Raw genomic sequence first — 17,631 nt, 5'->3', positions numbered from 1 at the left:
CTAGATTCTTGTATTGTATATACTTCTTATTATGCTAGTTAGGATGAAACCTTGGAATATTGAATATTTGCATGTATAATAGAGAAAACATAGATCCAAGGTTTATAGGGTTGCATGTACACCATAGGAGTGTTAGAATGCTCAAAACCCAAGAAAACATGCTAGAGCTGGAGAACCAGTTTCTGACACTGAAAAGGGAAACATGTCCATTGATAAGTGAAAAAAAATTGATAAGTATGCAAATGGACTACCATGGGAGTACATTGTGCCAGTATGTCATGAACCTACTCTTGAGGCGGCCTTCTGGGCTGCCAAATCTATTGAAGAGATGATCAAGGGCAGAACCGCCGACAAAGCTGAAGTTGGCGAGAAGAGGAAGTTTGAGGGATCTTCAAGACCTAATAAGAAGAGTAGATGTTTTAAAGTCCAAAGACAGGAGATCTGAGGGCAATAATGAAGCCAAGTGGTGTGAAAATGCAAGAATAAGCACTTCGGGAAATGCAATGGAGAGGTGACATGCTAAAAGTGTGGAAAGACCGGTCACTATTCTAATAAGTGCCCGCTTGCTCAAAGCGTGTGCTACAAGTGTGGGGAACCAGGGCACATCCAGATGAAATGCCTAAAGAAAAATGAAGTTGCAAAGCCAAATGTGCCGCCAAAGACAAAGGCAAGAGCATTTCAAATGACTATGGAAGCAACGAGGGAGGAAGAAAATGTCGCTTCAGGTATATTTCTAGTGAATGAATTTCCTGCCAACATTTGTTTGATTCTGGAGCCAACTACTCCTTTATTTCGCATAAATTTGGTAGAAGACTAACTTTGCATGTAGGTAGATTAGATAATGTTCTAATAGTCGAGGTTGCTAGTGGAAAGTTTGTACATGTTAGCTGTCGCATGAAAAACATTGACATTGACTTGAATAGGAATAAGTTCCACGAGGAATTATTGCCTATTGAGTTAAACGACTTCGACATAGTATTAGAATTGGATTGGATTAGTGCAAATGATGTCGAGATATTGTGTAGAAAGAAGATGGTAGAGTAAACCCTCGTGGAAGAGAACCATTTATGGTATACGGGGACAAACACAGAGTGAATTCTGGAATCATCTCCGTGATGAAAGCCAAAAAGTTTCTGGACAAAGGATGTGCATCATATCTGGCATTCGTGATCGGTGCGAAGAAAGAAAAAAAGGAAATGCAGAAGATACCAGTGGTGTGTGACTTTCCGGAAGTATTTCCAGAAGATCTTCCTAGACTACCCCCTTGATAGACAAGTAGAATTTTGTATCGACTTGTTTCCAGGAACCACACCAATAGTGAAATCGCCATACCGACTAGCACCAACAAAGATGAAGGAGCTTATGATGCAACTTGAGGAATTGTTGTAGTAAGGTTTCATTAGACCTAGTTCATCACCTTCGGGAGCTTCGGTGTTATTCTTAAGGAAGAAGGACGGGAGTATGAGGATGTGCATAGATTACAAAGAGCTGAACAAAGCAACGATAAAGAATAAATACCCATTGCTAACGATTAATGGCCTACTTGATCAACTTCAAGGTGCGAGCTACTTTTTGAAGATCGATCTTAGGTCAGAGTATGATCAGTTGAAGGTGAGAGATCAAGATATTGAAAAGACGACCTTTAGGACGAGATATGCACACTATGAGTTTTTGGTTATGTCGTTTGGACGTACCAATGCTCCGACAACATTTATGAATCTAATGAATCGGTTTTGTAAACCATTCCTCAATAGGTCTGTAATAGTGTTCATCGATGAGATTCTAATATACTCAAAGAGCCAGCAGGAGCATGGCAGGCATTTGCGAGAAGTATTAGAAGTTCAGAAAAAGGATAAGTTGTATGCAAGGTTCTTTAAATGTAATTTTTGGATCCGAGATGTCCAATTCTTGGGTCATGTGATTCACCAAGAAGGCATAATGGTTGATCCAGCCAAGATTGAAGCAGTAATGAAGTGGGAACGACCAGAAAGTCCCACTGAGATTCGTAGCTTTCTAGGATTAGCTGGATATTCCAGAAGGTTTGTCCAAGGCTTTTCCTTAATAGCTTCCCCATTGAAAGCTTTGGCCCATAAAGGAGCTACCTACACATGGAGCGAGAAGCGTAAAGAAGTTTTTGTGAAGTTAAAAAAGAAGTTGTGTGAAGCACCAATTCTTTCCTTACCCGATGGAGTGGAAGACTTCACAGTTTAAAGTGATGCATCTAAAGTTAGGCTAGGTTGTGTTATGACCCAAAGAGATAAAATAATAGCATATGCATCCCGACAACTGAAAGTCCACGAATTGAACTACCCTACTCTTGATTTGGAATTGGTAGCGGTAGTTTTCGTGCTAAAGATATTGAGGCACTATCTTTATGGAACGAAGTGTAAACATTTTATTGAGCATAAGAGTCTCTGATATCTCTTTAATCAGAAGGAGTTGAACATGAGGCAAAGACAATGGCTAGAATTACTCAAGGATTACGACTGTGAAATACTTTACCAGCTTGGTAAGGCAAATGTCGTAGTCGGTGCTTTGAGTAGAAAGATAAACCTGGAAAGGAGAAGGCCAGAAGTGTTAAAGATTGAAATTGTCTCGACAATTATAGAAAGTATCAAGAAGGTGAAAAATGATGCTTTGAAAGAAGGTAACCAAAAATAAGATTGTTTAGGAAAAACTTTAGTGTTCGGTACAAACAATCAAGGATTAAAGGTATTCCAAAACAGGATTTGGGTACCTAAGATGGGAGGAATAAGAGATATTCTCATGGAAGAATCCCACAAGACCATGTACTCTATTCATCGAGGCAGTACCAAGATGTATAGGGATCTGAAAACCTTACTACTGGTAGCCAACGATGAAGCTCGATATCGTAAAGTATGTGGCTGAATGTGTGATATGTGAAAGAATTAAAGAGCTACATCAAAAACCATATGGGAGTTTGGAACCTTTAGTGGTACCCATGGGAAAATGGGAGGACATCACCATGGATTTTGTGACAAAATTACCCAGAACTAAGGGAGGTCACGATATGATTTGGGTAATTGTAGACAAATTCATGAAGAGTTCACATTTCATCGCAGCCAATGAGAAGCGGTTTATGGAAAATCTTGCAAAGGTTTACGTGAAAGAGATAGTGAAAGCTCATGGTGTTCCCCTAACGATTGTGTCAGATCGCGACATTCGTTTCACCTTAAGATTTTCGAAGAGCTTACATGAAGAGATGGGAACAAATTGTGTTTGAGTACAGCTTACCATCCTCAGACTCATGGTCAGAGTGAAAGAACGATTCAAACGTTGGAGGACATGTTGCGAGCATGTACCTTAGAATTTCCAGGTAACTGGGATGAGTACTTACGACTAGTTGAATTTTCCTACAACAACAATTAGCATTCGAGCATTAAGATGACCCTTTATCATGCGTTATACAGACAGAAGTGTCGTACGCCATATTGTTGTCTTGAAGCTGGAGAAAAGTAGTTTATGGGTCTTGAGATTGTCCATCAGACTGCCGAGAAATTAAAAGTGATCAGAGACAGAATGTTAGAAGCTCAAAATCGTCAAAAGAGCTACGCAGATAAGAAGAGACAGTCGATTACTTTTGAAGTCGGAGACCAAGTGTTGCTTAAAGTCTCTCCATGGAAGGGACTTATCAGATTTAGAAAACGTGGGAAGCTGAGTCCAAGATTCATTGGACCATTAAGGTACTCCAGAAAATTAGGAATCAAGCTTACAAGCTGGAGTTGCCAGCTGAACTTGAAGGTATTCACAACACCTTTCATGTTTGTTACTTGAGAAAGTTTTTGGGAGAAGAACCCGACATGATCCCACTTTCGGAGTTATGAATAGATGAAAACAAGAGACTGACTAAAGAACCTGAAGCAATTGTTGACCGTAAGACAAATAAGTTACGACGTAAGATGATTGAATTATTGCTTGTGCGATGGGAACATACAAATGGGCCGAACCTCACTTGGGAGACAGAAAGTGACATGAGAAGTCGCTATCCGAATGTGTTTGCTAATGCATGATTACGAGACGGAATCATCCTAAGGGGGAGATAATTGTAACACCCATGTTTCTCGTTAGGCAAATCCTATAAAATACGTATTTATGTTGGTCGACAAATGTAAATTTTCTTGTGACTAATTAAAACAAAAAATTATTTGGACATAATACATGTCAAAAAAAATGTGAAACGGTAATAAATGTTTAATATATGTTACACCTGTTTTTCGATAATAAATTATCAAATACATTTATTGGGAAATATATGTCTAACATTGATGATATTTAAAAAATAATATCTATTATATAATATTCGACTATTGATTTGAATATATATATATATATATATATATATATATATATATATATATATATATATATATATATATATATATATATAACAAGAAATACGTGTGAAGTTGTAAGTAATATTAATAGTATTTTACATATATTTGATAACAAAAAGTACATTTTATATTAATCAAACAAACTAAAGCTTAAATGACTAAAAGGAAAAAGAAATTAAAATTTTTTGGTTTAAATTTATTAATAACATTAAATTGTCTATATAAATATACTAAAGTACTAAGACGTTTCTTACAAATGATTTTCTTTTGACCAAAAAGGAGGCTTATCCATTAACCGTTGACTTCGTAAATATAAAATGTACGGGTATTCAAGTTGGTTAAAATGGATATATTATAATCTCGTTGATATACTTGTTAAAAGACACATTACATTTAAAGATTGATATACATGACGTCGAAGTAAGATATTTTACGAACGATACACTATAAATAGGAGTATCCATTATGAAGTTTAAGCTATCACTCAAACCAAACTATTAGAAAGAGAGAATAGAAAATATTTAGAAGAGGGAATTTCAGATCAAGAAGATACTGTGGGAACTAATTAGGATTTGAGTCTTACATTCATTGTATCAAGTGAGTGCGTAGTTACTTTCAGCTTACACATTGATATAAGTATTTAACTGCTTAAATGTTATATGTGCTTATTACTTGTATTTACAATACTCGTGTTCTACATTGCATACTTGGCTGAACCCGGTTTTTGATAAAATACTAAATTATTTATTTTATTGTATCTTAAACATATTGGGTAGTGATGAGTTGTAAAAGGTGAAATGATAAAAGGGTGAAGGCGTTCAGGTACTATTGTACCAAATGTGAATTTTCATCTAGCAGAGTATAGAGACGAACACAGACTATTCTAGACAGTCCAGTGGGAACCCTAACAGGTTTGCAACCTATAGGTGTTAATGAATGGTGTGTTCATTAGGTGTACTCTATCCCCCCATGGTTGCCTTATTGAAATATATTGCTAAATAATTCCCAAGTCAACAATGTCTATCGTTTCTCACAGGTGGTCTCTTGAGATCATCATTATAGAACCGGAGAGTAAGAGTAACGGGAATGGGTAACTGTGTTATTTGTTTATGGTGAAATGTATAACTAAAGCAAATTAATCATATTATTGTGGTTGAAAACCCTATGTGCTCATCAAGATTTCCCAAGTCTGACCCACTCAGTTTCTTTGTATGACAGGTAGCGCCATAAGAACACAGGTGCAATGAGTTTAAATTTGGGGTGAGATTTAAGGAGAATTGGTCATTAGAATAATAAACTATTGTAAAGCTTGTAATATTACGTTTATGCATATGTTGCTGTATTGACCATGACATCCCAAGGTTTTTAAATATAAATGAAACACATTTCCTCGGAAATGCTTTGATAATGATATTGTCATGTTTTTGGGAACAAATTCCGCACTATTATTCTTTTGAAAAAAATACTCAGATTTAAATAAGCATAAAAAATCGGTCTTTTCTAGCCATGAAATTGGGGATGTCACATAGTATCGGACGCCCCTCTCTTCCGAGACAACGCGACGTGACCCATGGAAATGGCGACAAGTGGCACCATGAAAATTTGACACGTGGCGGCTTCTAGAAGAACAAGGCGTGGACGGATCAGCATGCAACATGTGGCAGGAGGCTGGAGGAACCAACAAGGCGACCATGCACGGTGCACCCTGGACCTTGCACAACGCCTCTGCTGGATGGCTATTAATACCTACGAGTTCTTGCCCATTTCCTCAACATTTCACTTCCAATCACTTTTAAAACCCCTCTGCTTCTTAGGTCCGACTTTCTTGGGATTCTTGAATGTTTTAGCTAGGCTCCAGAGTAGTTAGGAGCCCGAAATCATAGAGCTTTCGGTTTCGGAATTTTGTCCGCTCGTTTTCCCGGTTTTCGTTTAAAAACTTAGTAAGTTAAGCTACACTCTATCTTTTTCAGTGTAACTTATATTTATAGTCATAAGTTGTTATTATGAACCTATAAATCAGATTTATCAGTAATTCCAAGTCGTTATACTGATTGATCTACTTATGGGAGAGGTGTCTAGATTGCTCACGTTGGCTTGGTTGTAGGATTTCAGAAAAGTTATTAGGCCAAAATGATCCTGCCTCCCAAATGTCCTGCCTAACTGATCCTTACTTGATAGATCTTGATCTAAACATTGGGATTAGTGAGGATCTAGACTATTATTAGTCTCCTAGATCATTAGACTAAAACTTCGTATTAATTATACTTAGGTCACCTCGAGAAATATCTAAGGTGTTAGGCGGAACTCTACCCAGATCATCAGTAACCCATCTAAGTCAGGTGAGTGCATAGTCCTTTTCATGAACATGATTTAATAAAAGTATTAATTAAAATATTAAATATATGCTGGAAGTCGTATGTGAATTATGTGCTTATTGCATGGATTATATGTTAGGGTATATAATGTGCTATGTGCAAACCAGATATGGTTCTATTTTATGTTAGGATTAAATAGATAACATCATATAATAAAAGTAGCATTGCTAAGAAGATAAGAGATTAATAATACCTAATACTCTGTAGGGAATATAAGTACACTAGAGATAGGTTAGTGTCGCCCACATATAGAGTTGGTATTAAAAGTTTGTTTCAGGCACTGTAATCTAGTCTAGGGACAAACTTGGACTCATGGAAGATACCTAGCTCAAATAATATTGATATTAGGTAGTCTCATTAGAAGAATGGGCGTAACCTAGTAGCGGAGTGTAAAGTTATGTTCCATGACACTATCAGGTGTCAATGTACGGTAGCGGAGTGTAAAGTTCTGTTCAATGACACTATCATGTGTCAATGTACGGTAGCTCCGTACAGGATGGCCACAAATGGTGGGTCCCGATCAGGCAACTGTTAGCAGTATGCATGGTCACCCCACATAGTAGGTGACAACACTCGATCATTCTAGACGGTCTTGTGAATTACGTTTGTAGTGTGAGCTCATTACTCACAGTTGTGGGTGAATTTGAAAACCATATTCATCAAATACTCTGATGGCCCATAAGCCTTTATGACTTACACTGGAAAAGGAAGCCCCTAGTTGTGTAGTCAATCTTTTAACGGTTCATCAGGCAAGATAATTTCTCTGTGATAATCTTGGAATGGGATATGTGAGAATTAGTAGGAATAGATGTGTAGGAATGTAAGCCAATATGGATTTAGTATGGTAACAGTTGATTTTGTGGGTCTGATAATTATAGAATATTATCATATCAATATCGTGGGATTGAAATCCCTATGTATCTCACCAGGTTTCCCCAACCTGACCCACTCAGTTTATATACATCACAAGCATCAAGACTTAAGATAGTGGAACTTGATTAGGATGCTGAGTGATTAAGAGACAACCCACAATAGTATTCAGGACCATCAGGTCTTAACGATATAACTGATGGGTTATGAGCATAACATTATTCCTATGGTGTTCATGTAACCCTAATTGCTTTGATCTAGGTTTTTCTAATTTGAACATACAACATTAAATACCAAAGCAATAAACCCTAATCTAGCATGCTTATTTCGAAATAGACATAATAAACAAGTTAGAATGATTACCTCAACTTGTTATGTAGTAATAACAAGAACTCCTTGAACTTTGAAAGCTTAGTGCCTCAAATGTTGCACCTCTAATGGAATCACAAACACCCAATGCAACAAGATGACTTAGGAGAGAGGAGTAAATCGGCTACGACAACTCCAAGAAGCATAGGGCCGATTTCCATATATAAAGGGATCTATTTATAGTTGAGCTATTAGGGTTTTATGGTGGAAACCCTAATTTCCTTGCTCAGGGCTTAAGCAATCCATGGAGCCCATCTAGAAAGCCCTTGGACGAAATCTTCTTGGATTCTCCAGAGATTTCGTCCAATCCCTTTTTATTAGGAATCCATAGCCCAACTAGCAACTATAAGATAACTACAATATCAGTCCCCTTTATTTAATCAGTCTCTTTTGATCACCAAATTAATTTCCGATCAATACTAATTAAATAATATGATTTCCAAATAATATATTAATCTTGTAATATATTAATAAAACCATTTTGAGTACAAATTTATTATTCATATAATAAATTCTACTCTCTCTCCTCTTGTCATCCTATCAAGTTGCATGAGTGAAGGCAACCCAAAAGGACCATGCTCATAATCGGGTCAAGTACATACCTAAATAGTTATGGGCTTAGACACCTAATCCAATAGTAACTTATGTATATGTATTGATTATGACATCCTTAGGGCTTTAACATTTTGGAAACAAACATTTGTAAATCAAAATGATCTTTTGTACTGGGATTTTCCACAAATATAAATAAATGATTTTAAAAGTGTAAAGAAAAGTTTTAATTGGTTCTGAAAATTAGAGGATGTCATACAACATCGCCACAATGTGACACTTGCATGACCACGCCATGGTGTTTCAAATGAAAATTGCGGCTTACATAGAAATGTCACGCCCTGGTGATCTCCTCACCACATCGTTCCTAATCAAGTTTTCTCTAAAATAAAATTTAAACTCATACATGAAACCAGACGTTACAACTCTCCCTCACTTGAATCAGATTCGTCCTCAAAATCCGATGTTGTAAAGAACTTAGGATAATGCTTCCTCATCTCCTCCTTGGGTTCCCATGTCCACTCGGAACCCTTCCGGTGCTGCCATTGCACCTTCACTAAACCAACCACCATTTTGCGCAAGGTCTTCATCTTCCTATCTAAAACTACAATCGGTCTCACCACATTGTTTAGATGCTCATCAACCTGAATTTCATCAAAGGAAACTACTGTGGAATCATCAACCTGAATTTCATCTGGCTAAGCTCGGCGGGTAGATCCAAACGATACGCAACCTTGCCCTCCCGGGCGACAATCCTAAAAGGTCCAATGAACTTGGGGCCCAACTTACCCCATTTTCGAAACCGGATGACACCTTTCCAAGGTGTCACCTTCAGAAGCACGAAGTCTCCCACCTGAAACTCAAGGTTGGAACGGCGTCGGTCAGCATAAATCTTTTGTCTGCTTTGCACGTCCGCAATCTATCCCGCACCTGCTGAATCAACTCAGTAGTCCTGAGCACAACCTCAATGCTCCCTAATTACCTGCTGACCGACCTCACCCCAACAAATCGGAGTCCGACATTTCCTTCCGTAAAGCAGCTCAAAGGGAGGCATCCCAATACTGGTGTGGTAGGTGTTTTTGTAGGAGTAATCCACTAGAAGAAGATAAGTATCCTAGTTCCCACCAAAATCCAACACACAGGCACACAACATATCCTCAAGTGTCTAAATGGTCTGCTCACTCTGTCCATCAGTCTACAGTTGGTAAACGATACTAAAAATCTATCGTATACCCAAATCCTCGTGAAACTTCCTCCAGAACCGGAAAGTTAAACGAACATCGCGATCTAAAACTACCAAAACTGGAACCCCACCATATCTCAGAGTCTCAAATGTCCCCTACTGCTTACGCTATCATCAAAAACTGACATTCTTCTTCGTCAAACAGGTCAAAGGAACCATAATCTTGGAGAAACCATAAATGAATCTCCGATAATACCCTACCAATCCCAAGAAACTCTGAATCTCATATGGAGACCTCAGAACCTCCCACTGCATCACTGCCTCAATCTTGGCTGGGTCGACCAAGATGCCGCTCTGGTGAATGAGAGGACCCAAGAACTAAAACTCACGCAACTAGAATTCATATTTAGAGAACTTTGCAAAAGGTATATCCATCCTCAAAGTCTAGAGAACCTCTCTTAGGTACTCCTCATGTCGCTCCTTGGTCTTTGAATAGACGAAGATATCATCAATAAACAATCATTTATCGGTCCAACATCGGTCTGCACACCCGGTTGATGAAGTTCATTAATGTCGCTGGTGTGTTGGTGACCTCGAAGGGAATCACCACAAACTCGTAATGACCATGACGATTCACGACACCCGTAATATGTACGTCCTCCTCCCCGACCATCATCTAATGATAATCGGACCTCAAATCAATCTTGGAAAACCAAGATGCACCATGTAGCTAATCAATCTTGTTTAATTCCTGATAATCAGTACACATGCGATGAGACCCATCCTTATTCTTCACGAACAAAATCAGTGCTCCCCAAGATGAACTACTCAGCATGATAAAACCCTTTTCCAATAGCTCTTGCAGCTCTGTGGACAACTCTTGCATCTCCGGTGGTGTTAAGCGGTAGGACGCCTTGGCTATCGGGGTTGCGCCCAGAACCACATCAATATGTAACTCCACCAACCTCTCATGAGGTAGTACTGGTAAGTCTTCGAGGAACACATCAATGAACTCCTGCATAATAGGTACATTATTCATATAAGAAAATAAAACATAAGCATAATTACTTAAAAAGGAAAAATATAAGAGGGATACATACCAGTTACAACATTTGGTGCTGCTCGGGCCTCAACGGCTGTAAACTGAAGAGCTCGACTCCTCACCATTGGAGTGTCCACTTTGCCCTAGTGTCCATATATGATCCTTAAGGTAGCTAGAGCAGGTGCCACCATTGCTCCTCCTGATAACCTCGGGCATTCGACCTTCTTGTGGCCCGTCTAATTGCAATGAAAGCAAATCATACCCGATCGTTGATGACAATCCCAACTTATATGACCGGTCTTGTCGCACCTATAACAACCTGAACCTACTGATCTACAAACTCCATTGTGTATGTTACTGCACTTTCCGTAATGGCCCCGACCCTGTTGGCCTCTTGATCGCGAATCAAAAGCCTTGGGGCTCTTTGTTAGGCCCTCAGTTGCCTGAACCTAAGTTGGCTTCCACTTTTCACCATAATAGCAGCTGCGAACTCAGCTCTGAATCTCGTCACAAAATCATCCCGAGTCATGGCTGCCACGACCTTAGCTCCGAAAGAGTGACTTATCTCCTCCCACATGTTGCGGGCTTGATCCCTCAGAAGGAAAGATGCAAATCTCATCTTCGATCCCTAGGGGCAACAACTCGTCCTCCGAGCTCTCTCCATGTCGGCAATCCACCGTCTGCTAGAAATAGGGTCCTTCTTCCCAAAGAACTGTGGGGCTCCACAAGCCTTGAAATCCCGAAAGGGGAGGGTCCACTTCCCAAACCGACTACACTACTATCTCTACATGAAAGTCCCTAAGCACTCATCCAACAACTCAATAATCCCCTCCTTGATGGTACCGAACGTCATCTATCTCTGACGTGATGAACTTACATATCCTCTCTTTAATTGGTTCAACATATGTACCTGAACTGGAACCAGAACAATAACCTCGGGTAATCACCACCATACTAAAAGGAAACCATACAAAAGATTAGAACATACCCGAAAAAAATCCCTCACACTATAAGTTCCTTAGAACTTCTGTGACTGTCCTTGATTCGAGTATGGATCTTGTGCTTCCAGTTGTATGGGCCCAATACTACCTTCGACACCTATGCATACTTTAGTCAAGAATGATCATACATCCTCCAAGTCACTCTACTACGACAACTATCACAATCCTATGCTAAACAACGAACATGAATTACTACCATACTTCCTAGACTCTCCTAAGAATCCCGCTCTTACTCGCTTCCGTATTATAAGGAATCTTTATCAACACCGCTGCTACCTCGTGCATGCAAATTACACACAATACATGATCAAATAGACTGTCGAATAAATGATTCTACCCTAAGCCCACAAACAAACAAGGAACAAGAAATAAGGCTAAATCAATCACTTTAAGGTTATATAACCATATTCGTGTACAATTCTAAACCATACACTTAGAAATTAATATTGTCAATCTAAACTCCAAGTAGCACACAAGACAATTTCCGAGGCTATACGACATCAAAGATATCAGACAATTATATCATGCAATTCCTAAAGGAATCCTTAGCCCTAATCTAGCATGTCGTTCACATAATAACATACTAAAGCATAACATACATGTATGGGTACTTTAGGAATCACTTACTTGAGCTCAACTGATTGTATGCATCGCACCCTTTTTTATTTATCAAAATCTTTTTTTAAGGAAAGCATTTTTCAAATCCTTACTTTGAGTCGAGACACACCCGGAAGTGTTTCTGAATCCCTCAAACTGAGGCTTTGATACCAACTTGAAACGTCCCAAAAATAATAAGTACAAATTTTGATTTTTAAACTACCAAAAACCATACAACCATTTGTTTAAAACCAAACTATATATATATATATATATATATATATATATATATATATATATATATATATATATATATATACACACATACACACACACACACACATATATATATATATATATATATATATATATATATATATATATATAATGCTCAAAAAATCAGAGTGTATAAAATAGATAGTGCAGACTCACCTCACAAACACAACCGATAGCTAAACAACCCATATAGTCAAGAAGTAGGTGCTACACACCTCCTAACAAATCATACAAGGTAACTCTTAGACTACCTTCTGAAACTAGCCTTTTGACTAAAAGTCAAACCATGTCAAAAGTCAACTCTAACTACCGTCCATGACGTGGCCAACCAATGGCCACGTCATGGCTATGTAAATTAATCCCCATCAGAATCCACTACCATTTCGTTGCATACTTGCCACCACGTCTGTAACACTCATAAAAATCATGCCAAATTTCAACTTTTTAAAACATTTCAAAACCCATGATTATTACAAAACTTGTTTTCAAAATAGTATAATGTCAGAGTATCCCAAAATCAAATCATAAAATCATATAATGTGAGGAGTTGTACGATCATGCCTTCGCCTTCCCGCGATCATCAGAAGTACCTGAAACAATAATCGATAAATGTAAGCTTGAACGCTTAGTAAGTTACTCCCAAAATACCAATGCCATACAGATATAACCATATCACATAAACAAACACAACATGCATAATGAGCCATCAGCTTGACTGGACCGCCTCGAAGGCCTTCAACCTATCTGGACTACTCTCCGAGCCTTCGGCACGTCTGGACCGCCTCGCAGGGCCTACATCCTATCCAGACCGCTCGTCGGGCCTTCGGTCTGAACAACGTGCCCTCCTGGGCATGTAGTCTATCTGGACTGCCCTGGGTATCTTGGCCTACAGCACGAAGCAGGACCTGCCTCAACCAACTCCCCCAAACCAACAAACATGTGCACATACATATCATACGCTAGCATATATCACAGCCAAACCGATCTAACAGATCATCAATCATAGCAACATCCTATAAACCAAGATACAGACCTAACCGGTCACTAACATAACATCATCCTATATACCAGGATACCGACCTAACCAGGTCACTAAGCATATTACCATCCTAACTACCAGGATGTAAATCAATAAGCATATCATGCAATAAACCTGGATACAAATCCGATAAGGCCCGACCTTGGTGCCTTAGACCCTGTTGATATAGTGAGGAGAACTCACCATGCAATGTCGATCTGAATTGAAGAATCGATTTCCTGAATCTCTGTCTCACCAAAAATCCTGAACTATCCAAAATAATGAATAATAAGTCAACAAATGTGAATATCAATCTTTGACCAGGAGTCCCACATATAATCATAGTCCATTTTGCCTTTTCTCTAATTTGGGCCAAGGCCCAATACCAAATCCATGATCCACAAGTCCACATATACAAGGCCCATCATTGGCCTAATTTTCCAAATTGGGCCTAACTCCCTAATTGGGCCTCATTTAAAGATTCACTACCAAAACTAGCCCAAAATATTCTTATCCAGAGAGTCCAGCAAGGTCCAAGTCTAATTAGTCCAAAGGTGGCCGAATCCCGAAGCCCAGCTCGCAAAAGCCCAACAAGGGGGCGTACGCTGGGCGTACTCCTCTGGTACGCGGGGCGTCTCACGTTGACTGAAAACAGGACCATTGATTTGGTACGCGGGGCGTACTGCTCTCTATGTGGGGCGTACGCGAGTCTGTACTAAAGCTCTCATAAGTGCTTAATGGCTTAAGCACTTAAGCCCAAACTTCAGATCCATCGACGAAATGTGCCTAAGACTCATAAAGTCTTGAACTTTAAGACTTTGGATGTCCAGAAAGTTCTTAAAACATGGTCTTAACCCATTAAGACCTTCCTACTCCATGCATTAGACACATTTAGCTATTGGGACATCATTTTTATCACTTTGGACCTCTTCAAGGATCTGAAAGGACAGCTTATCTCGTCCAAATCATATTATGCACCAACTTGGGGACTTTTGGGACAAGAAATGGTTTCATAAAGCTATCATGGCAAGATCTATATCATACAAGCATAAAGTTTGAAGCTTTTTACCTTCTGAAGCTTCTAGGGCACAAAGAAACTTCAGATCTACAAGCTTGTCTTTCTTCTCCTACTCCTTAATGCAACACCTTCTTCTCCAACTACTCAAAACACACTCTATAAGCACACACTCGAGGAAAGGATTAGGGTTTGGGGAAAACGGCTCAAAACTGTGGAGGCTGAGGTAAGGAAGGTTTATGAGCTAGGGTGCGCCTAGTACGCTCAGCGTACCCTAAATATTAGGGTTTCCTTCTGACATGAGTACGCCTAGCGTATACAATTGTACGCCCAACGTACTAGGGCGTGCCTAGTACGCTCAGCGTACCCTTATGTACGCGCAGTGTAGTCCTCCGTATCCAAAAATTGCAATTTAGCCCTTAGGCTTCTCATGGATTCACCCTTCCATCCACAGGGACTATAAATGACAAATCTTGGGATGTTACAACGTCGTGGTACAATCCAGAAAAACGATTGCAACCCAAACTAGACTCCATGTTGTGGCAGATAAATCGCCATGTCATGGAAACCGTAAAAAGATAGCTTAATGGATTTAGCTCTAAATCCGCTAAGCCTTCAGTTTTAACCTTCCAGAATGCTTCTTAGGACCTTAAGGATATAGAAAAATACTAACTTTATGGAAATGCATGGCCCATCCATGTGCCTCACCCAACTAGGTCAAAATTTGAGGAAATGACCCAAAACTCCATGCATGACTCCAAAATCTCAACCAACTTCTAGATCTGGAATATATTAAGGTCAAGGGATCTAGATGAGTTATAAAGTTGCAAAATTAATCTCATCCTATCATTCAAACTTCATTTATGGACCAAAACTTGCTAACAAGACTAGATCTACAAGAAAGGAATCATCAAGTTGTAAATTTGAGGACTTACAAATGGTCTAGGGAGTAATTGTAAGGATGAGGAGGAGTTGCTTGTTGGATCCATGAACCAAAACCTTTTTCTTCCTTTAAAGTGCACCAAAGACACCAAAATGATCTCAAAACTTGCAAGGAGGCTAGGGTTTGCTCAAAAACACTTTAGGAGCTGATATAGGTTGAGGGTGGTGGAAACCCTAGCAGTACTTCCTTTAAATAGGGTATTGAGCCCGAAAATTAGGGTTTTACACATCCAGCATCGCCACGTCATGGCCCTTGCATGACCATCACGAGGCGTCTCAAATGAAACTTGTGGCATACGTACAAATACCATGTCGTGGTGATCTCCTCATCACGCAGTGCTCAATCAAGTTTTGTCTTAAATGAAATTTAAAGTCATACCTGAAACCGGGTGTTACAAACGTAATCCATCATAATAGTACATTACATTTAAAAGAAACTCTAAATCAAATCAAATCATTTAAACTTGTTTTTCCAGTTTATTTAGTATCGTCCTACAAAATGTTAAAGAAAATCATCGACAAAAAAGATCAAATAAAGAAACACTATAAAAGTAATATTCTTATTAGTGTCATTTTACCTCTTCCACGTCATAATTAAATTTAATAGAATGGCAATATGCTTCGGTCTATTCTAAACAAGTTTATGTATATAAGAAAACATAAAAGCAATTTAACAAAAATATTATTAGTATGCAAAAACAATTTATATAATTAATATAAAATAGTAGAATACCTTGAATTTCATTCAACAGCAAACTTTGGGAACACATTAAAGCCTCCAATGTCTTCACGTGAAGTCGACTATGATGAGGACTTACTAATCTTCCATTAGCGTTTAAATTTAATTCTGACTCAAACAGTCGAAATAGGAATAAATAATATATCTTTAGCTATTCTTTGGAGTGTCGTGTACTTAAACCCATTTGTTTCACACCACACCAAAAAATCGAGTTCCATGTCTTTAGGCAACACCTTCTCCTTCATGTAATTATCCAACTCACTCATACCTTCTGATTCATCATCATTACTAGTAATAGAAACAATATTCGATAAGAGTTTTCTGAATCCAACATATTACATTGACAACATGAAAACATGTGATTACAGGTTAACATATTACATAGACAACTTACAAACATAATATTTTGCAATAGAACATCATCAAATCATAACCCATAGAATACAAAAACAACTCTCGAATCAACAAAGAAGTTATCAGATTAAATGATAACATGAAAATATGAAATCAGATTCCTTAGGATGCGTTTATAAGATACAAATCTCAAAATCAGCAAAGAGATTATCACATCAAAATTCACAGCTCTCAAATCACACAAATACGTAACAAAATGAATAAATTAAAAATTACACAACTACAAAATCGTTTCTTATGATGAAATTAGCTGGCAAATATCAGAGAAATTGAGTAACCGTGTAAGAGATTGAAAAGAGTTAGGGCTTACATTTGAGGCTCAAATCAGCAAAATAAAAATATACCATACCCTTAGGGTCCATTTTACATTTATGACTTTTTGTGTTTTTGGCTAGTCACTGCCTTGTTGCATCGGAGTAGAGGCTACCTGCTACCTTGATGCGTTGGTGAATAGAACTCAATGACATCGCCAACGTAATATGCTGAAAAAAGTAGAATTCAAACAGGGGAAGGGAATATTTGAGGTGTGTAATGAGTATACTATATACAATGAACCAAATAATAAAAGAATAAAGAATTGTGAATGTTAATAACTGTTGGAACTGGTAGATTGGAATAAGCTTGGAACTGGGATACACTCTTTAGGTTTAGAGTTATTAAGAGGAAAAAATGGAATTTCATATATAGTGATAGAATGGAAGAAGTTCAGAAGTGGGATACACACTTTAGGGTTAGAGTTATTAAGGGGTAAAATTAAACTTCACACATACACACACACACACACATATATATATATATATATATATATATATATATATAGGTTCATCTAAACACTAACTTAGTATGCAAACATAAGAACAACTTTTATCCATTAGATCAAAAA

General features: G+C 38.2%; 1 long non-coding RNA gene across 1 annotated transcript; it reads left to right on the top strand.

Annotated features, from left to right (window-relative positions):
• The first annotated feature begins 4,855 nt into the window (after window positions 1-4,855).
• LOC145118944 (uncharacterized) lies at window positions 4,856-5,763 on the top strand. Its single transcript, XR_013713557.1, has 2 exons — window positions 4,856-4,952; window positions 5,574-5,763. It is a non-coding gene; the product is annotated as an uncharacterized LOC145118944 (long non-coding RNA).
• The last annotated feature ends 11,868 nt before the right edge of the window (window positions 5,764-17,631 follow it).

The sequence above is a fragment of the Lactuca virosa genome, chromosome 6 (genome assembly GCF_052849685.1).
Source record: "Lactuca virosa cultivar CGN04683 chromosome 6, Lactuca_virosa_CGN04683_v6, whole genome shotgun sequence".
Classification (NCBI taxonomy): domain Eukaryota; kingdom Viridiplantae; phylum Streptophyta; class Magnoliopsida; order Asterales; family Asteraceae; genus Lactuca; species Lactuca virosa.
This window is presented reverse-complemented; position numbering and strand designations above follow the sequence as displayed.